Below are 27,870 nucleotides of genomic sequence, written 5' to 3' on the forward strand. Positions count from 1 at the left end.
AGTGCCAGTATTAACAGGAGATCTGTACTTAGAATGCAGTGTTTGTGTAGTGATCACACACAATACAGTGATCACCGGTGACATTATACACAGGACCTCTGTATATAGTATACAGTGTATAGTGTCAGTGTATAGGTAACACTGACTCACCAGTGACGTTTCTAGGTGAAGTGCTTCATCTTTCATCCAGCACAGACCACCATCACTTCATCCAGCCAGGACTTGTCTCTGCAGGAAATAACACAGTTATCTCGAGCTCCGCTTGCAGAACACATTACTTAATTTTTCCCAACTTCTACATGACACCACATGAAGAAAAAGAGGTGACATAGTGTCACTCTATGCACAGTAACAGGACCGCCTCCCATTTAAAACAGTGTCCTCAAAAAATAAAATAAATACATCACTGCAGTAATAATATCCCTTAATTGTATGGTAATTATAATATCCCCCATCCTGACCCCGTGTATCTCATTCCTGGCTTCAGCCACATGTTCTCCCATCCTGCCCTCAAGAGTATCCATCCTGCCCCATATGATCTGCCCATCAGTCTCCATCGTATCCATCGTGTCCCATGATCCTGCACGATCTGTCTCCAATCCTGCCCAATGTCTTTCATTCTGCCCCGTGTCTCCAATCATGGCCCGTATCTACATTCTGCCCATGTCTCCAATCCTGCCCCCAGTGTGTCCAGCATCTTTGCCCCCAGTGTCCAGCATCTCTGCCCCCAGTGTCCAGCATCTCTGCCCCCAGTGTCCAGCATCTCTGCCCCCAGTGTCCAGCATCTCCGCCCCCAGTGTCCAGCATCTATGCCCCCAATGTATCCAGAAAAATGATATATCATACTGGGAACTAGAATAAAGCTTAGTGAACATGAATCCCCTTAAAACAAACTTCATTATAACAATTTATCTAAAAACACACACCGACCCAGTGCTAAATGGCAGCAAAAAGTCTGCCTAAAAAATAGAAAAAGACCAAGGTGTAGCGCATACCCTGCAATAACCTTTCCTGTCCCCTGCCTGGCTGTGGAGGTTGGCACCGTAATAACGATTTTTTGGTGCCCCCACTAAATGTGGACTAACCCTCACTGCCCTATCTCACCCTACCATGCAGGTGGGAAAACAATATTATAAGAACAGAGATGAAGAAAAGCAAAAAAAAGGTTATTGCAGGGTATGCGCTAGACCTTGGTCTTTTTCTACTTTTTAGGCAGACTTTTTGCTGCCATTTAGCACTGGGTCGGTGTGCGTTTCCCCAATGTATCCAGCATGATGCCCCCAGTGTCCAGCATCCTGCCCCCAGTGAGTCCAGCATCCTGCCCCAGTGAGTCCAGCATCCTGCCCCAGTGGGTCCAGCATATTGCCCCCGGTATTTCCAGCATATTGCCCCCAGTGTGTCCAGCATATTGCCCCCAGTGTGTCCAGCATATTGCCCCAGTGTGTCCAGCAATCTGCCCCCAGTTTGTCCAGCATATTGTCCCCAGTGTATCCAGCATATTGCCCCCAGTGTGTCCAGCATTCTGCCCCCAGTTTGTCCAGCATATTGCCCCCAGTGTGTCTAGCATATTGCCCCCAGTGTGTCCAGCAATCTGCCTGAGTGTCTCCAGCATATTGCCCCCAGTGTGTCCAGCATATTGCCCCCAGTTTGTCCAGTATATTGCCCCCAGTGTGTCCAGCATATTGCCCCCAGTGTCTCCAGCATATTGCCCCTAGTGTGTCCAGCATATTGCCCCCAGTGTCTCCAGCATTCTGCCCCCAGTTTGTCCAGCATATTGCCCCCAGTGTGTCTAGCATATTGCCCCCAGTGTGTCCAGCAATCTGCCTGAGTGTCTCCAGCATATTGCCCACAGGGGGGTCCAGCATATTGCCCCCAGTTTGTCCAGTATATTGCCCCCAGTGTGTCCAGCATATTGCCCCCAGTGTCTCCAGCATATTGCCCCCAGTGTGTCCAGCATATTACCCCCAGTGTGTCCAGCATATTGCCCCCAGTGTGTCCAGCATATTGCCCCCAGTGTGTCCAGCATTCTGCCCCAGTGTCTCCAGCATATTGCCCCCAGTGTGTCCAGCATATTGCCCCCAGTGTGTCCAGCATTCTGCCCCCAGTGTGTCCAGCATATTACCCCAGTGTGTCCAGCATATTGTCCCAGTGTGTCCAGCAATCTGCCCCCAGTTTGTCCAGCATATTGTCCCGTGTGTCCAGCATATTGCCCCCAGTGTGTCCAGCATTCTGCCCCCAGTTTGTCCAGCATATTGCCCCCAGTGTGTCTAGCATATTGCCCCCAGTGTGTCCAGCAATCTGCCTGAGTGTCTCCAGCATATTGCCCCCAGTGTGTCCAGCATATTGCCCCCAGTGTCTCCAGCATATTGCCCCTAGTGTGTCCAGCATATTGCCCCCAGTGTCTCCAGCATTCTGCCCCCAGTTTGTCCAGCATATTGCCCCCAGTGTGTCTAGCATATTGCCCCCAGTGTGTCTAGCATATTGCCCCCAGTGTGTCCAGCAATCTGCCTGAGTGTCTCCAGCATATTGCCCACAGGGGGGTCCAGCATATTGCCCCCAGTTTGTCCAGTATATTGCCCCCAGTGTGTCCAGCATATTGCCCCCAGTGTGTCCAGCATATTACCCCCAGTGTGTCCAGCATATTGCCCCCAGTGTGTCCAGCATATTGCCCCCAGTGTGTCCAGCATTCTGCCCCAGTGTCTCCAGCATATTGCCCCCAGTGTGTCCAGCATTCTGCCCCCAGTGTGTCCAGCATATTACCCCAGTGTGTCCAGCATATTGTCCCAGTGTGTCCAGCAATCTGCCACCAGTTTGTCCAGCATATTGTCCCGTGTGTCCAGCATATTGCCCCCAGTGTGTCCAGCATTCTGCCCCCAGTTTGTCCAGCATATTGCCCCCAGTGTGTCTAGCATATTGCCCCCAGTGTGTCCAGCAATCTGCCTGAGTGTCTCCAGCATATTGCCCCCAGTGTGTCCAGCATATTGCCCCCAGTGTCTCCAGCATATTGCCCCTAGTGTGTCCAGCATATTGCCCCCAGTGTGTCCAGCATATTGCCCCCAGTGTGTCCAGCATTCTGCCCCCAGTGTGTCCAGCATATTACCCCCAGTGTGTCCAGCATATTGTCCCAGTGTGTCCAGCAATCTGCCCCCAGTTTGTCCAGCATATTGTCCTCAGTGTGTCCAGCATATTGCCCCCAGTGTGTCTAGCATATTGCCCCCAGTGTGTCCAGCAATCTGCCTGAGTGTCTCCAGCATATTGCCCCCAGTGTGTCCAGCATATTGCCCCCAGTTTGTCCAGTATATTGCCCCCAGTGTGTCCAGCATATTGCCCCCAGTGTCTCCAGCATATTGCCCCCAGTGTGTCCAGCATATTACCCCCAGTGTGTCCAGCATATTGCCCCCAGTGTGTCCAGCATTCTGCCCCAGTGTCTCCAGCATATTGCCCCCAGTGTGTCCAGCATATTGCCCCCAGTGTGTCCAGCATTCTGCCCCCAGTGTGTCCAGCATATTACCCCCAGTGTGTCCAGCATATTGTCCCCAGTGTGTCCAGCATATTGCCCCAGTGTGTTCAGCATATTGCCCCCAGTGTGTCCAGCATATTGCCCCCAGTGTGTCCAGCATATTGCCCCCAGTGTGTCCAGCATATTGCCCCCAGTGTGTCCAGCATATTGCCCCCAGTGTGTCCAGCATATTGCCCCTAGTGTGTCCGGCATTCTGCCCCCAGTGTCTCCGGCATTCTGCCCCCAGTGTGTCCAGCATATTGCCCCCAGTGTGTCCAGCATATTGCCCCCAGTGTGTCCAGCATATTGCCCCTAGTGTGTCCAGCATTCTGCCCCCAGTGTCTCCAGCATATTGCCCCCAGTGTGTCCAGCGTATTGCCCCAAGTGTGTCCAGCATATTGCCCCCAGTGTCCAGCATACTGGCCCGGGCCCCCTGGATTGTCGTTCGCAATAAAAAAAAAAAAGTTCTCCTCACCTGTCAGCGCTCCAGCGACGAAGCTCTCTCCTTGCAGCTGAAGCGCGCACTCGCCGGCGACTGACAATGACATCAGATGCCGATGACGTGCGCGCTGCGGCTGATGTCAGCTTCCAGCCTCCGATTGGCTGGCGGCTGTTAACTATTGACGTGCGGGTGCGCGCCCGCACATCAATAGCGTTTAACTGCCGCAGCGCTGGTAGGGGCCCGGTGAACAGATGAGATGGGGCCCGATGCAGTCCCCTCTGCCCACTGGGCCCATACGACAGTCAGGGCAGTAATGCCCTGATGGCAGCGGGCAATCTGAGCAGTAGCCCAGGGCCCCCCCCACATCACTGGGCCCTGGGCTACCGCCCAGATTGACCCCATTATAATCCACCCCTGGGCACAGTTGCCATCAGGTCAGCCTCAAATTGTAGCTCAGAAGGAGGATAAGATTTAGAAATTAGAAGCCAACGTGGTCGATGATGAGGCCACTGAACCAGCCTGGCACCGTGTCACACCTAGTGAGCATAGCAGTGCAGAGAGGGATGAATCCATAGCACGAGAACAGGCAAGAAGAGGTAGTGGTTTGCTCAGAGGTAGAACTCGGTAAACTGTTCCACAGACCTCCCCCCCCACTCGGCTAGATAAGAGGTCAAGAATGTATTGTTTCCCTCTATGGCAGTTTTCTTCTGAAAGTCCTTCAGATAAAACAACTGTAATTTGCAGCATCTGCCAAACCAAGTTAAGAAGAGGCAAGAACACTGCCAACCTGAGCACCACCAGCATGCAAAAGCAAATGGAAGCCAAGCACCCCAGTAGGTGGGTGGAACGCCTGGGTACCAAATCTGTGTCTAAGGCTGCGTGTCCACGTTCAGGATGGCCGGCGGTATCGTCGGAGCGGCAAACCCGCTCTGCCGTAAGCCCCGCCCCCTTTCTGGGACGCGATGATGCCGGATGTGTTCATAGCACACATCCGGGATCATCGTTCCCCACCATAGGGCCCTGTGCTATATTTTGCGTCGCCGCAAGATATACGGACATGCTGCGATCTGAAAAGACGCACAGCATGTCCGGAGTCGCAAGGCCGCCGTGTGCGTGTTACCACGCATAGTGGAGACGGGATTTCATTAAATCCCCTCCACTATGCTGTAACATCTGGACGCTGCAGCTCTATGCAGCGTCAGACGCGCAGCGTTTCCTGCACGTGGAAACATACCCTTAGGGTGAAATTACTGCCCCTTTCCCAATCTGCTGTCCATGAAGCAGGTACTGATGCCTCCTTCCCACAACAAGCGCTTGCACACACACAACAGTCGGCAACCACATCCACTCTTTTTATCCCAGAGCAGTGTTCAGCTGTCCCTGCCCCAGACATTCACTAGAAAGTAGAAATATCCAGCCACCCACAGGTCTAAATGCTAAACACCCACATTGACAGATTGCTAGCCCTGGACATGTTGCTGGTTCGACTTGAGGGAACGGAGCCTTTCTGCAACCTCTTGGCGGTGGCAGCCAAACCGTACTCGATTTCCAACTGACACTATTTTTCCCGGTGTGCCGTCCCCACGTTATATATAAGGACATGTCACACAAGATCATCTGTGCTCTGGCCAACGCAGATACAGGGAAGGTCCACCTAACCACAGACAAGTTCTTGTGGACAGGGACTATACATCTCCCTGATGGCACACTTGGCTAACCTGGGAGTCTGGGACAGAGTCAGAGGCTGGGACATCGCATATCTTACTCACACCAAAAATAGCGGGCCCAACTTCTATCAGGGTTTCTGTCTCCTGTATTCTATTTCCTGTATCTCATCCTCCTTCTCATCATCCTCAGCGGAATTAGCCTCCCCATCACTCCCCAGATGGGAAATCTCCAGGACTGCCTTGGCGAAGTGGCAGCACGCTCCGCTGAAGCTCATCTGTTTAGGTGATAAAGCTCACAACATAGCCATGCTGTTGAAAGGGATAAAAGAACAGACCAAGGTCTGGTTGTGTCTGATAATTGGCGTAACTTGGTGGAGGCTTTAAAGCTCGGCAAGCTGGTACACGTTCCATGCATGGCCCACGTGCTCAACTTGGTTGTACAGGAATTTTAAAAACATACCCTGACTTGCCTGATCTACTTGCCAAGGTACGCAGTGTCAGGGCACATTTCTGAAAGTTGTCTCAGTCTTTCGCCGATCTAGCTTTGCTGCAGCAGCACTTTAATTTGCCTCATCAACGACTGATTTGTGATCTGCCCACATGCTGGAATTAGACTTTCCATATGTTGGCAAGGCTTAGTGAGCAGCAGAGGGCAGTCTCTAATTCCAGCTTCTCAATCACCATCAGAGTAACACTCAGCCCCCACACATAACTGCCAAGTGGGTGTGGATTGCTAACCTATGTGAGGTTCTTCAAAACTTTGAGTACTGCACCACGATTGTAAGCGCTGATGACACTATTATGAGCGTAAACATCTCACTGCTCTGTCTATTAAAACGTTCGCTGCAGAATCTGAAAGAGGAAGCTTTGAATGGCAAGCAGAGCAAGATTGTACAGTGGATGATACCACACAGCCCAGCCTCACACAATATTCTCAGGCCTCATTGGGTGATGACGAGGAACAGGAGGAGGAGGAACAGGATTTTTTGCTCTGCACTACAGGGGCGACTCCCAATCCCAGCTTCATGCCGGTCCAGCATAGATGGCCTGAAGAGGAGGGGAAGGAGTAGGCGGCTATGCATTGTGAGGAGGAGGAGGATCGGATGCTTAGTGTTGTTCCTGGTGAGTACACTGAACGGTTGTCTTTTTGTAGTCTGCCACACATGGCAGATTATATGTCCAAATGCCTTTCCTAAGACCCTCGTGTGAAAGACATTTTGTCCACCATGAAATACTGGCTGTGCACCTTTCTTGACCCACAGTACAAGGGTTTTTAGTTAGGCAGGTGCAATCATAATGGATAGGAGCACATGGCTGTCTATGGAAGATGCAGACAGGCTGACTCTTCTGAAATTAAACAAGGGCTGGTGGATTTCTTCCGGCTTTGTAAGCCCTATGGATGACAGCAATGTTATGTAAATGCAGGCCAAATGTTTTTTTTTTCCGGAAGTTGTCTTAATGTCCATGCCTTACCATCCAAAACTATTTTGTTAAGGAAATTATCTCCTCGTACTCCTGCTTCTACAACACGTACTTGGTGTTCATTTATTTATAGCCCACGTAGGTATTGTTTTGTACTTTTTGAAATCTTTTCATATTGTGCAATGGTGAAACTTGTACTCTATATCTCTACCTCTTGTAATAACTGATAAGTTTATTGTGATGTCCACAATAGGGTTGAGCGACTTTTACTTTTTCAGGATCGAGTCGGGTTTCTCGAAACCCGACTTTGTCAAAAGTCGGGTCGGGTGAAATCGGCCGATCATTGTGAAAAGTCGGGGGGCCGACTGAAACACGAAACCCAATGCAAGTCAATGGGGAATAAAAGTCGGCAGTGAGTGGAGGACAGAAAAACACCTACAGAGCCCATTTTAATGTCAAAAACATCAATTCTTGTTACTTAAGCTTGTCAATCTTAATTAACCTTATAATAATAGTTAGGTATTGAAAATTGGGGGTCATTTGGTTAAAGTTGTGGGGGGGGGGGGAGGGCTGGCTCAATTTTTTCTTGGGCCCAGGAAATGTGGAATGCGTCACGGTGGTGGAGCAGGGAGAGGTAAGTATTTCAACTTTGCAAGTGCTGTGACCCTGAGCAAGCAGGGGGGCACACTCGTTCGCATTGCCACTGGCACAGGGCCCCTCAAAGTACGGCGTTGTGATTGACGGCGGGGGCGCCTCCCACCGGCAGAGACACTTTTGTGTACTATGAGGGGCCCTGAGCCAGTGACGTCGCCAATGAGTATGCCCCCCCCCACCTGTTGAAGGAACCTGCACTTTCATCTGCACCTTCCTCTTTGTCCCCATGTAAGGTGGTATAGTATGCGGGAAGGGGAACCTGAGTTTCAGCAGGGTCAGATTCAGGCTGTGTAGAGTGCAAGGGGAATGTAGTGGTCTGTGTCAATGTACCAGCAGACTCATCTAGCAGTGGCTGGGCAATGGGCAGGAATGAGGAGGAAACACAGATATAGGCCCGCCCAAAATAAAAAAAAGTAGGCTAAAAGCTGTTAAAAATTGGTAACAGGAGTAAACAGGCGGCATTAGTTTGTTCAGTGGAGGAGAACAAGAATCAGCGGCAGACACCGTTAGTAGGCCCAACCAAACAAGTAGGCCAAATGCAGTTTAATATTTGAAAAGGGACAACAGTTGAAGTTCAGCTTTGTTCAGTGAAGGAAAAAAAAAGATGCAGCGGCAGACACCGTTATTACGCCCAAATAATAAAAAGACAGTGGTAGTAGGCGCAAAGTATTAAATGGAGTCCTGGGCCCCTGTATATTTTAACTATCATCTATCAGTTCAAATAATTCGTATTGGCAGTGCCATTTCAGGTTTTACCCGCACAGACTACACAGTGGTGGAGCTAGGAAAGGTAGTATTGCAAGTGGTAGAGCACAGTTCAATCTGGGGGGGGGGGACACTCTCTCGTGGGCGGCGGTACTGGCACAAGGCCCCTCATATTACGACGGTGTAATATGAGTTGTGGTTCAGTGTCTCCCCCCCAAAAATGAGGAAGTCTGGTGGAAGAGGCCGTGGGCGGGGGTTGCCAGCTGGTACTGATGGTGCTGGTGGTGTTGCATCTCGTGGTAGTGGCAAAAGCACAGTAGCACCTAAGGCTGGAGGTGTTCAGCCTGCGTCATCGTCTGGCTACGCAAGGCCTCGAAGGCTCCCTTACCTGGGAGTAGGAAAACAGCTTTTAAAGCCGGAGAAGCAGGAAAAAGTGTTGTCTTTCCTTGCTGACTCACCCTCTAGCTCTTTCGCCTCCTCTTCCCAAAGTTCTAAATGTAAGAGCAGCCAGTCGTCAGTGGATGCTCCCGGTCAGGAAAAAGACGTTTCCTTCTGTCCTTCTCCCAAACCAAAAGTGAAGGATGCAGCAGGCGACACTACAGGTTACTCCATGAAGCTCTTTACACATACCGTGCCTGGGTTCGAAAGGGAAATTGTACACTGCCAATTACAAGAAGAATAGGACATGGAGTGCACTGATGCACAGCCACAGCTAGATTGTGATGCTGTTCCATTGACTGTGATCACTACATTGCCCTCGCAATTTACTGAGCCAGAATGTGACCCTGATGAGACTATGGTGCCCTGTCCCGAACGCTATAGCACCTTACACGGTGACACTGAGGAAGGTGCACATGACATTGAGGAGGAGGTGATAGATGACCCAGTTGTTGACCCAGATTGGCAGCCATTGGGGGAAGAGGGTGCCGCTGCCACTAGTTCAGAAGCGGAGGAGGATGATCCGCATCAGCCATCTACATTGCAACAGCTGTCATCTGGCAGGCCCGTATCAGGCCAAAACTGTTTGCGAAAAACAAAAACAGTGTTAGGAGAGCGTGGTCATTCGGTGAAAGTAGCACAGCGCACAATGCCTGAAAAGGTTTTCGATAGTAGGAAGAGTGTAGCGTAGCAATTTTTTCACCAAGATCAGAATGATCAGTCAAAAGTTATCTGTAAGAAATGCTCCAAGACCTTTAGCAGAGAGAAGAATCTTCAAAATTTAAATACAACGTGCATGCTTAGACATTTAACCACCATGCACTTGCAAGCCTGGACTAACTACGAAACGTCCCGTACCGTTGGTTCACCTGCTCGGAGTGAAGGTAGTCAGCAATGCTACATTGCTTCCCTCACTGTAAGCCCACCGGTTAGGACACCACCAGCAGCAAATGTGTAGGTATCGTCGTAAGGCCAAAGCAGTCAGGGAATCACAGGGTTATTGGTAGGAAAGACTCTATGTTGGGCAACAACAAGAATACCATAACAAACTCTCTCTCAATCCGCCATGTCCACCACCACCACCACCGCTAGTTCCGCCATATGCAGCTCTCCAGTCCAGCTCACCCTACAAGAGACTCTCAATAGGAAAAGAAAGTACTCATCCTCTCATCCGCATACACAGGATTTGAATGCCCACATTGCTATACTAATCTCATTACAGATAATGCCCTACCGTTTGGTTGAAAGCGTAGCTTTCAAAGACCTGATGGCCCACGCAGTACCACGCTATGACCTACCCAGTCGACATTTCTTTGCGAGAAAAGCCATCCCAGCCCTCCACCAGCATGTCAAAGACCGCATTGTCCATGCCTTGAGGCAATCAGTCAGTGGAAAGGTGCACCTCACAACAGATGCATGGACCAGTAGGCATGGCCGGGGACGTTACGTGTCCATCACGGCGCACTGGGTTAATGTGTAGGATGCAGGGTCCACAGGGGGCAGCCATAGTGTGACAGTTCAGCCTATCCCACAGTCTCAGGAAAAAGTAGGTATACGGCATTCGCAACTCCTCCTCCTCCAGAAGCGAAAGCTCGTGCACAGAGCGCAGTCGCCCTACTACTCCATCCGCATCTGCCAGTGTTGCACACGGGGTGTCCCATTATCGAACAGCTAGTGGTAAGCGTCAGCAGGCTGTGTTGCAAATGAAGTGTTTGGGTGACAACAGACACACCGCAGAAGTACTGGTGGATTACTTGCAGCAACAAACTCATTCATGGCTGGGCAGTGTACATCTTGAGGCAGGCAAGGTATTCAGTGATAACGGAAGGAATTGTATGGCTGCCATAGCCCTTTCAGAACTGAAACACATACCTTGCCTGGCTCACAACTTTAACCTGGTGATGCAGGGCTTCCTCAAAAATTATCCAAAGTTAGCAGCCCTGCTCCTGAAGGTGCAAAGACGTTGCTCGCACATCCGCCGGGTGCCCATACACTCCAGCCGTATGCTGAACCATCAGCAATTGCTGAATCTTCCCCAGCACCGCCTAATAATCGACGTTGCAACAAGGTGGAACTCCACACTGCACATGATTCAGAGGCTGTGCGAACAGAGGCGTGCTGTTATAAATTTGTGGGAGGATACACGGGCAGGCACTTGGATGGCAGACATGGAGTTGTCTGGTGTGCAGTGGTCGACGCCATCATAAGCATTATGCGTCTGCTGATGCAAAGTTTGACGCACATTAAGGAGCAGGTGTCTGCATCCGAGGAGGAGGGAAGCCTTGATGACAGTCAGCCATTGTCTGCTCAGGGAACTGTACAGGACAAATTGGCGGACGAAGAGGATGAGGAGGAGGATGATGGGGATGAATATGTATGGGAGGAGGATGATTCTCAGGTGGCAATAGAAACTGGTGGCATTGCAAGGTCTGGTACAGGTTTATTGTGGGACACTTGTGATGTTGATTTGCAAGAAAGTGGGCCTCAACCCAGCAGAAACAGTTAATTCACACCTGGAACATTGGCCCACATGGCTGAGTATGCCTTGCGTATCCTAAAAAGGGACCCCCGCATTTTTAAAATGATGACCGATGACGACAACCGGTTGGCCTGCCTCCTGGATACAAGATATAAAGGAAAACTGCAAAATATCATGCCACATGAGAACCAAGGTCAAATATTGGCTACCAAACAAGCAACTCTTGTAGACCGTTTGGTTCAGGCATTCCCAGCACACAGCGCCGGTGATGGTTCTCACACGAGCTGCAGGGGGCAACATGGCAGAGGTGCTAGAGGTGCAGAAATCCGAAGTGGCGTTGGACAGAGGGGTTTTACGACAAGGTTGTGGAATGATTTTGCAATGACCGATGACACGACAGGGACAGCTGCATCGATTCAAAGTGATAGGAGACAGCATTTATGCAGTATGGTTACAAACTACTTTTCCGCCCTTATCGATGCTCTCCCTCTCAGGTCATTCCCCTTTGATTACTGGGCATCTAAACTAGACACCTGGCCTTTATTGCCAGAATATGGATTACAGAACCTCGATTGCCCTGCTGTCAGTGTGCTTTCAGAAAGAGTGTGTTCAGTGCTGCTGGTTCAATACTGACCGAAAAAAGGACACGTCTGGCTACCAAAAATGTTGATGATCTAACCTTCATTTAAATTAACCAATCATAGATTTCACATTCTTTTGCCCCACCTTCCCCTGCTGACACGTAGCTTGCCTGAAAGATGACTTGCTTTTGGGGGGAGACACAGAACCCCAACTCTGGCCCTGTGGTATAACACAACACTATGAACGTGGAAGAAAGTGTCTGCCTGATATACGACGCACTAGCAGTACAGCTGAATATACACTGTGTGAGAATTTGAATCTCCTTTTTTTGGGGGGAGACACTGAACCCTAACTCTGGCCCTGTGGGATAACACAACACTATGAACGTGGAAGAAAGTGGCTGCCTGATATACGACGCACTAGCAGTACAGCTGAATATACACTGTGTGAGAATTTGAATCTCCATTTTTTGGGGGGGAGACACTGAACCCTAACTCTGGCCCTGTGGGATAACACAACACTATGAACGTGGAAGAAAGTGTCTGCCTGATATACGACGCACTAGCAGTACAGCTGAATATACACTGTGTGAGAATTTGAATCTCCCTTTTTTGGGGGGGTGGGAGTGGGGGGCACAGAAGCACAACTCTGGCCCAGTGGTATAATAGTAAACTATGAACGTGGCAGAAAGTGGCTGCCTGATATATACGACACACTAGCAGTACAGCAGAATATACACTGTGTGCGAATTTTAATCTCCCTTTTTTGTGGGGGGGGAGGGGGGGAGACACAGAACCACAACTCTGGCCCAGTAGTATAACACAACACTATGAACGTGCCAGAAAGTGGCTGGAATTATTATTTAAAAAAAAAAAAAAAAAAAAAACAACAAGCTCCCTACAATGAGCTCAGGACAAGTATGGCAGCAATAAAAAGGACTGCTTAACACAAAAATGTGGACAAATAAACAAGATAGGTACCGTAACTGTGCAGAAAGGAGCAACAGGAATTTTGCTATTAAAAAAGCAGTTGGTTTTCACAGCACCGTGCACACAGCTATGCAGCTGCTGCACTAAAATACGACCTCCACTGTCCCTGCACAAAAAGGTGGTGTGGGACAGTGAAAATCTCTCCAGCACAAGCGGTTTGGGGGTTTATATTTCCTCCCTAACTCTGTCCCTGCTTCTGACTAACTGCAGCAACACCTCTCCCTATGCTCAGATCAGCAGCAGTAAGATGGCGGTCGGCGTGCACGCCCCTTTATACCCCTTGTGACGCCACAGACAGCAAACCAATCACTGCCATGCCCTTCTCAAAAATGGTGGGGACCGAGTCCTATGTCATCACGCTGCCCACACTCTGCGTCCTCCTTCATTGGATGAAAAATGGCGGTGACAGCGTCATATGAAACGCGACTTTGGCGCTCTGATCGTGTACCGCATGGCCGATCCCACTGTAGGATCGGTTCGGGTTTCATGAAACCCGACTTTGCCTAAAAGTCGCCGATTTATGAAAATGACCGATCCGTTTCGCTCAACCCTAGTCCACATCACTGTCTCTTTTAGCATGTATGATACAGCTGTGGCACCCCTAGGGGTATTTGCCACAAAAATAGTTACTGACAGTAAGTACAAATACTAAAATAGCAAGACTGCACTACCACCTCCGGCCAGAAGGGGGAGCTCCAGAGACTCCCCTTGATCCATTCTGGTCTGATAGAAGAAATGGCAGTTGGGCTAAGGAGCTGAAAGTGAGAGGTCATACAGTTGAATCTCTAACAGCCCTGTGACTGTTACCAGGCCTAAATCACCGGCCTGAGGAGAAGAGGGATAGAGAAAAAGGACATTGTGAGAACCGGGTAGCATTAATCACTACCCAGAACAGGCGCAAAGATGGATACCGGATCCGTGGCTGTATTCATTATATATAATACAGCAACCGGAAAAACGTGAGGTGATATCAGCTTCACTAGGGCCGGACGCAGCAACAGACACAGAGTTCAGCGGTACTCCTGGAGGGGGTAAGCCGATAAAAGGACTCGGGTTGCCCGTCGAACCAGGACCCGGAGGGGACAGATTGGGCCGGCAGCCAGTTCACATACAGCAGCAGGGCCACACAGAAATTGCGTACAATAAGAGGCGAAGACCCCGGCAGGGTCAAAGTAACTCAGAGTTCCCATACAGACTCCGGTGACAGGACTGGTTGTAAATCGTTTTATGTTAAAGTAAACTGGTTAAACGTTTCAGTGCCTCAGTCTTTCATTTGGACAATAGCCATCTATCCAGGATCGGGATTATCGCCGCTGGGAGAACCTGCTGCTGATCAAGTAAGTGCCTGTCCCCTCACGATACCCCTTACACTGTGCATTGCCTTAGGCCACAGCACCGGGTCAAGCCACCCGTGACATCCCCCTCAAGAGACAGACTCCATTGGTCCGGTGCTGGGTATCCCGGTCTCCTGGGCGTCACAATTGGCGTCACGAACAGGATCTAGCCAGCCCGTATACCGGGTATTGTGTGCCGTGATTGGAGCCCAAAACTGTGAAAACTGGGATGAAAAATCTTGAAAATTGACTTTATTAAAGAAAAATCCATTCCCCATTGAAAACTATTGAAAGTGACTTTTCCCCATTGGTTATAATGGAGTAAAGATGGCCGCCATCCCCTGAGGTAATCACTTCATAACCGTTAGGCACGAGACTGTTAATTGAGCTACGCCATCACCTGAGCCCCAGTCTAACTGAAAAACTTCAGAATCCGCCATTACAGAGCGCGGTGGGTGGGAGCAGCAGGGGGCGTGTCATTGTGGGCGGCACCAAGCTGAGCGCTCTGACATCAGAGCAAGGGGAAAATCGATCCTGCTGCACAGCGGAACGAATCTACACTATCCTGACGGAAGCGGAGGACCGAAGGGTCCGGATTAACTAAGGGGGCACAGTATGTCGCAGCACGGAGACGCCGCAGCACCCGGCAACGCTAATGCAGCTGAAAGACAGAGTGTCAATAGAGAGTCCGGCAGCGCAGCGGTGCAAGGAGTGGCGCCCATCATGCCGGTGCTGATGCCATATACCCCGGGTGGCCCATGGCTTCCAATGTATGAAGGTGAGCCTAATACCCTTGACGATTTCAGAGAAAAGATGCTGGCCCATTTTGACATGTTCCCTGTGGGTGAAGTTCAGCGTGTTAGTCTCCTGATGATGCAGTTAAGTGGCCATGCTAAGCGAGAAGTCACAGCATGGGCAGCTGATCTAAAAGGCACTGTTGAACGCATATTTGCTGGATTAAAAGCTACATTTGAAACCACGGCCAGCAGCAAAGCTAAAATACGATTCTTTAATTGCAAACAAAAAGCTAATGAGGGCGTGAGAGACTTTGCCTTAAACCTGCAGGAAGCCCTTAAATCACTTACACTGGCTGAACCCATTTTTAACACCGGAGCGGATAAACTGCTAAGGGATCAATTTATTGAGGGACTCTACACCCCTTCTCACCGGGGGCATGTGAGCATGCTTGTTTTTAAGAACCCTGAATTGACATTTGCCCAATTAAAGGAGAGCGCTATACGTCTCCAGCTGGCAGAGGCACCTCGGGATCAGGATCCTGCGCAACCCATGGCAGAGGCACCTCAACAACAGGGAGTGCCAGTGACATCAGCTATGTCTGGGGCCATTGCTAAGCCCCTGGGGCCCAGTACTAATGAGGCTCTTCAACAAAAGCTTGACTCTTTAGCTGATGTTGTTGCTTCAATGGCTAAAACCATGCAGGACATGAGAGGACACAAGATGGAGTTGGCAAACTGTAGAGAGGATGTTCCATGGATGAGACCCCGGAGATACCCGACATGGAGAGGACGACCCCGCGACCGCTACCAACCGGATGGACAGCCCATTTGCCGCCGTTGCCAGCAGCCGGGCCACTTTGCACGAGATTGTGATTTAAACGGGAATCCCCTGGGAATGCGGGCCGCTTCGCAGGAATGAACTTTCAAGGCCCAACACCCTGGCACGACAGGTACATCGGAGGACGACCCATTATCCCTATCGTGCTGGACGGAATTCCCCTCAACGCTTTGCTGGACACAGGTTCCCAGATTTCATCTATACCGTATATCCTTTATAAGAGGTACTGGGCTGATGCAGATATTGATAAAGGGCCCTCTGATGTTGAACTAGATATATGGGCCAGTAATGGTAAGTTGGTACTGAAACTAGGATTCAGGGAGATGACCATAAAGATTGGTAAAGTAGAACTGAAGAAACAGGGTATAATTGTTGTTGATGTTGACCGGCGGAACTGTGAACCAACTGTATTGATAGGAATGAATGTGTTAGAGAACTGCTTTTCCGAAGTCATTTCTGTCTTACAGCAAATTGCTGAAACTGCCCAATCCTGCCAGCAGAGAGTTCTCCGGAGGGAAATAAAAGTATTGATGTTAAGGCAACAGGTAGAAGTTGCAGGTGGAGAAATCGGCAGTGTGAGGGTAAGTGATCCAACGTCTATTGTAATCCCACCAAAAACAGAAATGCTGGTATGGTGTAGAGCAGCCATTGGTACTAAGGGACGAGATTATCAAGCCTTAATAGAACCAGTGTACACCGACAGCAGGCCCACTATACTCACAGCACGAGGGATAGTCGAGGTACACCGGGGACGAGTGCCGGTACGACTTTTGAACTGTGGAGAGGAAGAGGTCACTTTGCCAAGGTATGCTACAATGGCAAAGCTATATACTGTTGACAACAATGCCATCACAACCATTGAGCCCTTAGAACCAAACTGTCAGGTGGAAGGCAATGGCTCAGATGGAGAAATTGAGGATTGGTGCCAACAGCTACACGTGGGCATAAATTCAACACCTACCCATCAAAAACAAGGGGTGTATAGGCTAGTGACGGAATATGAACAAGTCTTCAGTAAACACCCATTGGACTTCGGACGGATAGAAGGGGTAGAACACACAATCCCCACAGGTGACCATCCCCCAATAAAAGAAAGATATAGACCCATACCGCCCGCTCACTATCAATGTGCAAAAGATATGCTGAGGGAAATGAAACAGGCCGGGGTAATAAGAGACAGCTGTAGCCCCTGGGCGGCCCCTCTAGTGATTGTCAAAAAAAAGGACGGAACCATGAGAATGTGCGTAGACTACCGGAAGATTAATAACATCACCCATAAAGACGCCTACCCCTTGCCTAGGATAGAAGAGTCCTTAACTGCTTTGAAATCTGCTAATTATTTTTCCACCTTAGACTTAACAAGCGGGTATTGGCAAGTCCCTGTGGCTGAGAGAGATAAGGAAAAGACGGCATTCACCACACCAATGGGTCTATGTGAATTTAATCGCATGCCGTTCGGACTCTGCAACGCATCCGGTACCTTCCAGCGGCTGATGGAATGCTGCCTCGGACACAAGAACTTCGAGACCGTCCTCCTGTACCTAGATGATGTGATCGTCTACTCAAAGACTTACGAACAACACTTAATAGACCTGGCAGAAGTGTTCGAAGCCTTATCCAGGTATGGCATGAAAGTCAAGCCATCCAAATGTCACCTTCTCAAGCCAAAGGTACAGTACCTGGGACACATCGTGAGTTCGGAGGGAGTAGCACCAGATCCCGAGAAAATAAGCGCCATAAGGGATTGGCCAAGACCTACCAGCGCAAAAGAAGTGAGACAATTCCTGGGATTGGTGGGTTACTATCGCAGATTTATAAAAGGATTTACCAAGTTGGCAGCACCCTTGCAAGACACCTTGGTAGGGCAGACGAAGAAACCTTCAAACCGAAACCCTCCTTTTCAGTGGAACGACAAAAGGGAAGACTCCTTTGAACAACTAAAGAAGGCACTAACCGGAGAAGAGGTTCTGGCATACCCAGATTACCATAAACCTTTCATCCTCTACACCGATGCCAGTAATGTGGGACTAGGAGCGGTGCTGTCACAAAAGCAAGAAGGTCGGGAGAAAGTCATCGCCTTTGCAAGTAGAAAGCTCCGGCCTACTGAAAGAAATTCAGAAAATTACAGCTCCTTCAAATTGGAACTATTGGCAGTAGTTTGGGCTGTGACGGAGCGTTTCAAACACTATCTGGCCGCTGCAGAATTTATTGTCTATACTGACAACAATCCGTTGACCCACCTGGACACAGCCAAATTAGGTGCGTTAGAACAGCGATGGATAGCCCGGTTATCTAATTACAACTTCATAATCAAGTATCGAGCAGGTCGCAAGAATGGAAATGCCGATGCCCTATCCCGGATGCCACACTTGAGAGATGTAGAAGAGGAAACGGGGGAGCTTGAAGAAATTGAACTACCAGCCTTCCATCGTCCCAAGGCAAAACATCATCAGTCAAGTACCTATCAGAAACAACAAGAGGTGAATTTTAATCCGTTAGCACACCATAGATGGGCTGACACCCAAGACAGCAATCCGGCTGTGAAGTTGGTGAAGGAACTGTTGACTGAGCAAAGTGCATATCCCGATGAGTATGCCCCAGAAGAGACGCATCAACTCTGGAAAGAGAGAGGCAAAATGTTCCTGTATCAAGGGAAGCTCTGTAGAAGGTACACCAATCCAAAAACACATGAATTGGTTTGGCAGATTATTGTGCCTAAACAAGATGTGAAGATGGTCCTCGAAGCTTACCATAATGGTGCTGGTCACTTCGGTTGGAAAAAGTTAGAAGTACTTCTAAGAGAAAGATTTTATTGGGTCAGGATGAGAAAATCAATCGAACAGTGGTGCAGAAATTGTGGCCCGTGCAACCTCAGAAGAAACGATCAAAAGAACCAAAGAGCACCACTGCAGCCCATAATCACCAAACAACCACTTGAACTTGTAGCCATGGACCACGTGAAGTTGACACCAAGCCGGTCCGGCTATGTCTATGCCTTGACCATCGTGGACCATTATTCACGTTTCTTGGTAGTAGTACCCGTAAAAGATCTGACAGCAAAAACAGCAGCCAAAGCGTTCCAAACGTACTTTTGTAGACCCCATGGATATCCGGAACAGGTTCTCACCGACCAAGGTACAGCCTTTGAATCAGAGATCTTCAGAGAATTCTGTAATATGTATGGTTGCAAAAAGATCCGGACGACGGCCTATCATCCACAAACAAACGGCTTATGCGAGAAGATGAACCATATTGTAATAGACCTACTAAAGACTTTACCTGAGACAGAAAGGAATCAATGGCCAGAGAAATTGCCTGACTTGGTGGATCTGTATAATCATGTCCCGGTGAGCTCCACCAACTGCACCCCAGCTTACCTTATGCGTGCAAGACCCGGCCAATTACCAATCGATCTAGAAATGGGAATTCTGAAACCAGACGCAGAAGTTCAAGACTCCAATTGGGATATCATACGGCAAAAGCAGTATCGCCAAGTGCAAGAGAGTGTGGAAAGAAGCCTTCAGCAAACTAGAGAAAGACAAGAGCGAACTTTCAACCAGAATGCTCTAGCGACCCCATTAAGACCGGGTGACCAAGTGCTCAAGAGAAATCGTCGAACCAATAAACTGGACAATCAGTGGGAAGCCGTACCCTACACAGTTTTACCAACAAGAGTGGATAATCCGAAAATGTGTCTCATTAGCAAAAACGGAGGCTTAACATCTGTACTAGTGTCAAGAGACAATCTTAAATTATGTCCGGAAGCATTGAAAGAGCCAGACGTTGTCCAGCCAGAACCAGAAGTTATTCAACCCATACAGGTTCAACCAGTAAAGGAAAAAGAAGAGGAAGTGTATCATACCTGTATAGGAGACTTTCCCAAAACCCTACTAACATACCATGGTGCAGTAGTGGTTCCCATGGTGGCCTTTTACCCAACACCGAACCCAATACCAGAAGTCCCAAGACAGGAAGAGGCTGACCCCGTACTACAGGAGGTTCCAGGCCAGGAAGAACAGATTGCTGGTCAGAGTAATCTCATTCACGGTGGACTTGCCAACTCCATAGTCGTGGAATTATCTTTAGCAGAGCGGGCAGATACTACATCCGCAGTAGACAGTAGTACACCACATGAAGAGACACCGCTATTACGTAGATCACAGCGTAGTACCCAGGGTCAATTACCGGCCAGGTATGCAGATTACCAACTATAAAGCTCATAATGTGAATTGTATATATGTTATGCCGTATATAGTTAAACAGAAAATGTAGTATAGTCATTGTTATCAGTCTGCAACGTTTAAGCCCAGTGCCTACAGAGACTTGTCTGTATGAACTTCTTGCATATTCTTGAACTTTTTATCAGCTCGGAGGCACTAAATCAAAGCTCCGGAAAGACTGCTTTTTGAACTTTGCTTTTTGCTCTTTTTGAACTTTCTATAGACTTTATATTGATAACTCCGTTGGAAAAATGGAACTAAATTCCTGGACACTAAGTACAGTGCCTTTCCTAATACCTTCAAGGATAGAACTGTATTAATGGACGCTATTTGAAGTGACTTTTTACAGAACTCTATTTTTGTTTCCTTGAGTGGTTTTTGTAACTTTTCATTTTTAAGACTCTGTACATATTAATTGTTATTTCAAAATGTTATTGTCCCACAGTCCCGGAGTACTGTTCTTAACTAAGGGGGAATGTGGCACCCCTAGGGGTATTTGCCACAAAAATAGTTACTGACAGTAAGTACAAATACTAAAATAGCAAGACTGCACTACCACCTCCGGCCAGAAGGGGGAGCTCCAGAGACTCCCCTTGATCCATTCTGGTCTGAGAGAAGAAATGGCAGTTGGGCTAAGGAGCTGAAAGTGAGAGGTCATACAGTTGAATCTCTAACAGCCCTGTGACTGTTACCAGGCCTAAATCACCGGCCTGAGGAGAAGAGGGATAGAGAAAAAGGACATTGTGAGAACCGGGTAGCATTAATCACTACCCAGAACAGGCGCAAAGACGGATACCGGATCCGTGGCTGTATTCATTATATATAATACAGCAACCGGAAAAACGTGAGGTGATATCAGCTTCACTAGGGCCGGACGCAGCAACAGACACAGAGTTCAGCGGTACTCCTGGAGGGGGTAAGCCGATAAAAGGACTCGGGTTGCCCGTCAAACCAGGACCCGGAGGGGACAGATTGGGCCGGCAGCCAGTTCACATACAGCAGCAGGGCCACACAGAAAATGCGTACAATAAGAGGCGAAGACCCCGGCAGGGTCAAAGTAACTCAGAGTTCCCATACAGACTCCGGTGACAGGACTGGTTGTAAATCCTTTTATGTTAAAGTAAACTGGTTAAACGTTTCAGTGCCTCAGTCTTTCATTTGGACAATAGCCATCTATCCAGGATCGGGATTATCGCCGCTGGGAGAGCCTGCTGCTGATCAAGTAAGTGCCTGTCCCCTCACGATACCCCTTACACTGTGCATTGCCTTAGGCCACAGCACCGGGTCAAGCCACCCGTGACATCCCCCTCAAGAGACAGACTCCATTGGTCCGGTGCTGGGTATCCCGGTCTCCTGGGCGTCACACAGCCTTCTTGGGGTAATTTTTTAAACCTTTGTACATTGTGCAATGATCAAATTTCTACTCTCAATCTCTACATTTACTATTAATTATTATTATTATTTTTGTTTTGTTTTATTTGTTTATTTTTTTTTATAGTGTTGCCCTTCACACGGTCTCTTTAAGCGTGTATCTGGTAGCCTGATGTTTTTTGGGTCGGCACTTGGACATCTTTGAACATAAATGCATTAATGTGCTCCACACAGTTCTTCAGGTTTCAGTCTTACACAGAATAATAATATGAGTAATGAAACATGCTCTATATACAGTGGGTATGGAAAGTATTCATACCCCTTTACATTTTCACTCTTTGTTTCATTGCAGCCATTTGGAAAATTCAAAAAAGTTATTTTTTATACATTAATGTACACTGCACCCCATCTTGACTGAAAACCCCCCAGAAATGTAGGAATTACTGCAAATTTAATAAAAAAGAAAAATTGAAATATCATATGGTCGTAAGTATTCAGAACCTTTGCTCAGACACTCATATTTAAGTCACATGCTGTCCATTTCCTTGTGATCCTCCTTGAGATGATTCTACTCCTCCATTGGAATCCAGCTGTGTTTAATTAAACTGATAGGACTTGATTTGGAAAGGCACACATCTGTCTCTATAAAGGTACCGTCACACTAGACGATATCGCTAGCGATCCGTGACGTTGCAGCGTCCTGGCTAGCGATATCGTCCAGTGTGACAGGCAGCAGCGATCAGGCCCCTGCTGTGCTGTCGCTGGTCGGGGAAGAAAGTCCAGAACTTTGTTTCGTCGCTGGACTCCCCGCAGACATCGCTGAATCGGCGTGTGTGACACCGATTCAGCGATGTCTTCGCTGGTAACCAGGGTAAACATCGGGTTACTAAGCGCAGGGCCGCGCTTAGTAACCCGATGTTTACCCTGGTTACCATCCTAAAAGTAAAAAAACAAACGCTACATACTTACCTACCGCTGTCTGTCCCCGGCGCTCTGCTTCTCTGCACTCCTCCTGCACTGGCTGTGAGCACAGCGGCCGGAAAGCAGAGCGGTGACGTCACCGCTCTGCTTTCCGGCTGCCCGGCGCTCACAGCCAGAGCAGAGAAGCAGAGCGCCGAGGACAGACAGCGGTAGGTAAGTATGTAGCGTTTGTTTTTTTACTTTTAGGATGGTAACCAGGGTAAACATCGGGTTACTAAGCGCAGCCCTGCGCTTAGTAACCCGATGTTTACCCTGGTTACCGGCATCGTTGGTCGCTGGAGAGCGGTCTGTGTGACAGCTCTCCAGCGACCAAACAGCGACGCTGCAGCGATCCGGATCGTTGTCGGTATCACTGCAGCGTCGCTTAGTGTGACGGTACCTTTAGACCTCACAGCGCATGTCAGACCAACTGAGAATCATGAGATCAAAGGAACTGGCCAAAGAGCTCAGAGAAACAATTGTTGTAAGGCACAGATCTGGCCAAAGTTACAACAGAATTTCTGCAGTACTCAAGGTTCCTAAGAGCACTGTGGCCTCCATAATCCTTAATTGGAAGAAGTTTGGGACCACTAGAAGCCTTCCTAGACCAGGCCGTCCAGCCAAACTGAGCAATCATGGGAGAAGAGCCTTGGTGAGAGAGGGAAACAATAACCCCAAGATCACTGTGGCTGAGCTTCAGAGATGGAGATGGGACAAAGTTCCACAAAGTCAACTATCACTGCAGCCCTCCACCAGTCAGGCCTTCATGGCAGAGTGGCCCAACAAAAGCCTCTCCTCAGCGCAAGACATATGACAGCCCGCATAGAGTTTGCTAAAAAAAAAAAAAAAAACAATATGAAGGACTCCCAGTCTATGAGAAATAAAATTCTCTGGTCCGATGAGACGAAGATAGACCTTTTTGGTGATAAGTCTAAGCGGTATGTGTGGCGAAAACCAGGCACTGCTCATAACCTGCCCAATACAATCCAAACAGTGAAACATGGAGTGGGTGTGTTTTTCTGCTGCAGGGACAGTACGACTGCTTGTCATTGAAGGACACATGAATGCGGCCAAGTACAAAGTTATCCTGGATAAAAACCTCTTTCAGAGTGCTCTGGACCTTTAGACTTGGCCAAAGGTTCGCCTTCCAACAAGACAATGACCCTAAGCACACAGCTAAAATAACAAAGGAGTGGCTTCAGAACAACTCTGTGACCATTCTTAACTGTCCCAGCCAGATCCCTGACCTAAACCCAATTGAACATCTCTGGAGAGACCTGAAAATGGCTGTCCACCAACGTTCACCATGCAACCTGATAGAACTGGAGAGGATCTGCAAGGAAGAATGACAGAGGATCCCCAAATCCAGTTGTGAAAAGCTTGTTGCATCATTCCCAAGAAGATTCATGGCTGCACTAGCTCAAAAGGGTACTTTTACTCAATACTGAGCAAAGGGTCTGAATACTTATGACCATGCGGTATTTCAGTTTTTCTTTTTTAATAAATTTGCAAAAAATACTACACTTATATTTTTTTTCAGTCAAGATGGGGTGCAGAGTGTACATTAATGAAAAAAGGGAACCTTTTTGAATTTACCAGAAGGCTGCACTGAAACAATAAGTGAAAAATTGAAGATTGTATGAATACTTTCCGTACCCACTGTATATGCTTCTAGTTCTAAAATCTTACCCACACATCCCTTTCTAAAGGGAAATTTGTCATAATACCTCTGTAAGCATGCGCAATATACTCCTCATATATGCAGCACCCCAGTAGATGGGCGGAACACCTGGGTACAAAATCTGTGTCTGACGGTGAAACCACTGGCACTACCCCTGTGTCATGTCATTCCCACTCTGCTGTCCAGGAAGGAGCACTGAGGCCTCCTTTCTACAACCTGCAGATGCACAGACACAACAGTCAGCAACCACGTCCAGTTCGTTGTCTCAGCACAGCGTTCAGTTGTCCCTTGTCAGCATATGTGTCTGTTCACAAATTGTTAGTTAGATAGGGTATATATATTCGTTAGCAATTTACATTATCCAGTGCTGGACAAAGACCATTACTGACTTTTCCAGGTTCCTAAATGAGACTTATGTCTCTTTATTAACATTTGCTTCCCATACATTTTCTAAATTTGGTGGTGGTGGGGTATTGGCCAGTTTTTGTGTATGTTATGTATGTCTAAGAAACTGGGTTAAAACGCTCCACAGACCTATTCAGGCCGCAGCTTTACACATATTGGAACATTGACATTGCCACACTAAGGCCTTTACCTGAGCTCTGCAGTACTGTCTGTCACCTGAGTAATACACTCCACAGACCTCAACACTCTCTGGGACATATCCTGCCATTACTCCATTGTTGCTCAAAACCATGCAGAAGAAACATTCTGCCTAGTTGGGTAGTTTCTAGAAGTGCTTGGTATTGTGCACATTGGTCATTGGCACTCCTGTCTCTTTCCCTTGAGGAGGCTACTTCCAAGTCAAATGAGGCTTGTACATGTTCCTGCCATGGGTTTCAGGCCTGACAGACCGACCACAATACAGGCCCTCGCTTGCATACGCTGTATTCCGAATTTAATTCTAATTCTTTTGCTGTCTGGTAGAATCCAATTTACTGACATTGATCATACAGTTCACCCAACTCCTGTATTATATTCACCTTACAGCAGCTTCACTCGCTATGACAGTGGTAGCATTGGGACCTGGTGGCAAAAATGAACCATGAACCTTACAAAACGCACCTGGTGGCCCTCTGTTAATTAAAAGTGAAGGCCGCATAATAACATGGTGGTGTTGGGCATGTTTGAAATGGCGTTATATAAAGGGATGGGGAATATGTATTCCACTATCTTGCTATTTGGCATGAGGGAGGGTCCTCCTGAATGTAGGAGTGAGAGCTCTCCCAAATGTATGATACAGGGTCACCTGAGGGCCCTTATCAAACTCAGGTTTCACGGCACCTGCTGGCACTCTGCTAGTCAAAAACGCTCTGTGCAAACATATGCTAAGGGGGAGGTTTCATTTTTTTTAAAATTTTGCATTATTTACATGTAATTATGAAGGAAATAATTTTAGCATTTTTCCCTTTTAAAAACATTTTTTTGGTTTGGTAGGTCTTTTAAAAAAGCCGTAAAACCAGCGCAATAGTCTGACAACATTATTCCCAGATACCATATGTGAGTCAGAAAGCCAAGCGGGCATCTTCTCCATGCTGTCCCCATTTAGTTTTAGCTCTTTCCCATCCATTTCAGCTTTTTTCTCAGGCCCCCAGATCAGTTTGTTGGGTCCAGCAGAAAAATATTCGGATTTCCCAATGCATTGGATTCATTATGCGGTACGAATACACGGATATTAGAAATTATTCGTGCCGATTTTCCCAAATCCGAATATTTCACTATTCGATCTTCACTAGTCACAGCGTGAGCCGAGTGTCATCTTACTGTGATCCGATTCTCCCACATGAGAGAATGGCAGCACAGGTGTGGAGAAGACAGAGAACTTAATTTCTTCATTGTCTATGTCGGCAGTAATCAGACTGCACGTGGATGGCATCAGAGTGCAGTCTGATGTTTCACTCTCACCCATAGACTTGTATAGGTGCACGTGTTCTGATGATCGCATGCATCCGCAGCATGCTGAGAATATTTTGTCATCTCGAATCAGCATGAGTAAAAAAAAAAGCATTGCACTGCCCCATAGTATAACATTGGGCTGAGTGTTATCCGATAAAACATCACATAGCACTAGGCTGTGTTATACGCCTGTGTGAGTGAGTCCTAAGGCTGCCGTCACACTAGCAGTATTTGGTCAGTATTTACATCAGTATTTCTCAGCCAAAACCAGGAGTGGGTGATAAATACAGAAGTGGTGCATATGTTTCTATTATACTTTTCCTCTATTTGTTCCACTCCTGGTTTTGGCTTACAAATACTGATGTAAAATACTAACCACATACTGCTAGTGTGATTGCAGCCTAAATGTTGCTGCTATAAATTCAAACCGTCGTGATTTTCTTTTCCATCGTGGTCTCTACAATGACTTCCAGACTTTTTTCCTGCGGTTTCAAATTGTATTTGCATTGAGCAATGTTAATTAAACCATGCAGAGCAAACTGGTTCTCATCTCATGATCGACTCTGTGCTTTATCGGTCACATGCATGTCCATTGCACTGTTTTTTTGTACAGACCGTTTTTTTTTTATTTTGATTGACCTGGAAACATAAAAATGTAAGTTGTGTGTAGTAACCAACACTTCACTGACTTTTCAGGGTTTCCTTTATTTCCATTTTGATGGGAGGATCTACAACTATGCAATCTGCAATTTTTTTTTTCAGTTTTTTTTTAAAGTCATGTGTCAACTAGTGCATAGAAAGAAGTCGATGAGAAGCAAGAGGAATCCTAACAGCGTACATATTGCACATTGTCAAGATACTGTATGTCTATAGTCACGTACAGCCGAAATTTATGTTGAGCCACTACATCCCATTTAGAGTGAACCAAACATCTGATACATGCGGCACAATCCATGGATGAGACAAGAGATTTTCACTTTAATTCTAAAGTGCTGCCGAATGTGTTGGCGGTATAAATAAAATTATTAATATTTTAGTCGTTTCAAGTTTTTACCATCTGTATTTTGTCAGTGATTTTTACTGATGACAAAAAAAATATATTACAAAGCTTCTCCGATCCATTGCAAAATTATTCACGGACAGCACCCTGATGTCACCCATGTGCTATCCCTGATTTGCACTGAACCATTGACTTGTATAGGTGATTTTGATTTAAAAAAAATGGACCCGTTCCCTTGATTTTCTGCAAACGACTTAATTCCACAAAAATCCATGGACATATCAACGACACCATAGACTATAATGGGTACATGTTCTGTGAAATCCATGAAAAGAACATGGTCACGAAACATGGACATCTGAATTAGCCCTTTGGCTTTGTTTCAGGCTGGAGCTCCATGTAGACTCATCTATTTACCTAAAAATCTTGATTTACTTGCCTCAATTACTGTCCTCTAGACTGTACAAAGCCCCAGCCACTAAATATGGCCACTAGTGATGAGCGAACGTGCTCGGATGAGGTTATCTGAGCATGCTCGGGTGCTATTCGAGTGACTTTGGCATGTTCGTGTCCATGTGCCTGCATGCCTTGCGGGTGTTCCACAGCTACAACCCATGCAGGCGTGGGGACCTGAACGTAGTATTCGAGCATGTCGGTTAGCACCAGAGCCATAGTGTATATTTATACTGCAAGAAGACACAATGTGTATTCTCATCATTTAGATACAAGTAACAAAACAATCATACAAAATAGATTCATCATCCAATCTGATTGGCAAAACAATGTAACAAGACCAGAAAAGGAAGAGTCAGGTGAGGTTTCTGTAGCCAGCCTTATCTTGCATCAATGCTCTGTGAGCTGATCATTAACTAATGCTCTGTGACTTGTGTCCCTTCCTCTCCTTCCGCAACTGCCCAAGAATCAAAATCCCCTTGCTAATATAAAGTGCAATATGG

The 27,870-nt window shown here is 47.6% G+C and overlaps 1 protein-coding gene across 1 annotated transcript in view; it reads right to left on the minus strand.

The window, feature by feature from the left end:
• Positions 1-27,870, minus strand: part of PCBD1 (pterin-4 alpha-carbinolamine dehydratase 1) — a 57,329-nt gene that overhangs the window by 29,180 nt on the left and 279 nt on the right. The gene's annotated exons all lie outside the window — the stretch shown is intronic.

This window comes from Ranitomeya imitator, chromosome 2 (assembly GCF_032444005.1).
Source record: "Ranitomeya imitator isolate aRanImi1 chromosome 2, aRanImi1.pri, whole genome shotgun sequence".
NCBI lineage: Eukaryota > Metazoa > Chordata > Amphibia > Anura > Dendrobatidae > Ranitomeya > Ranitomeya imitator.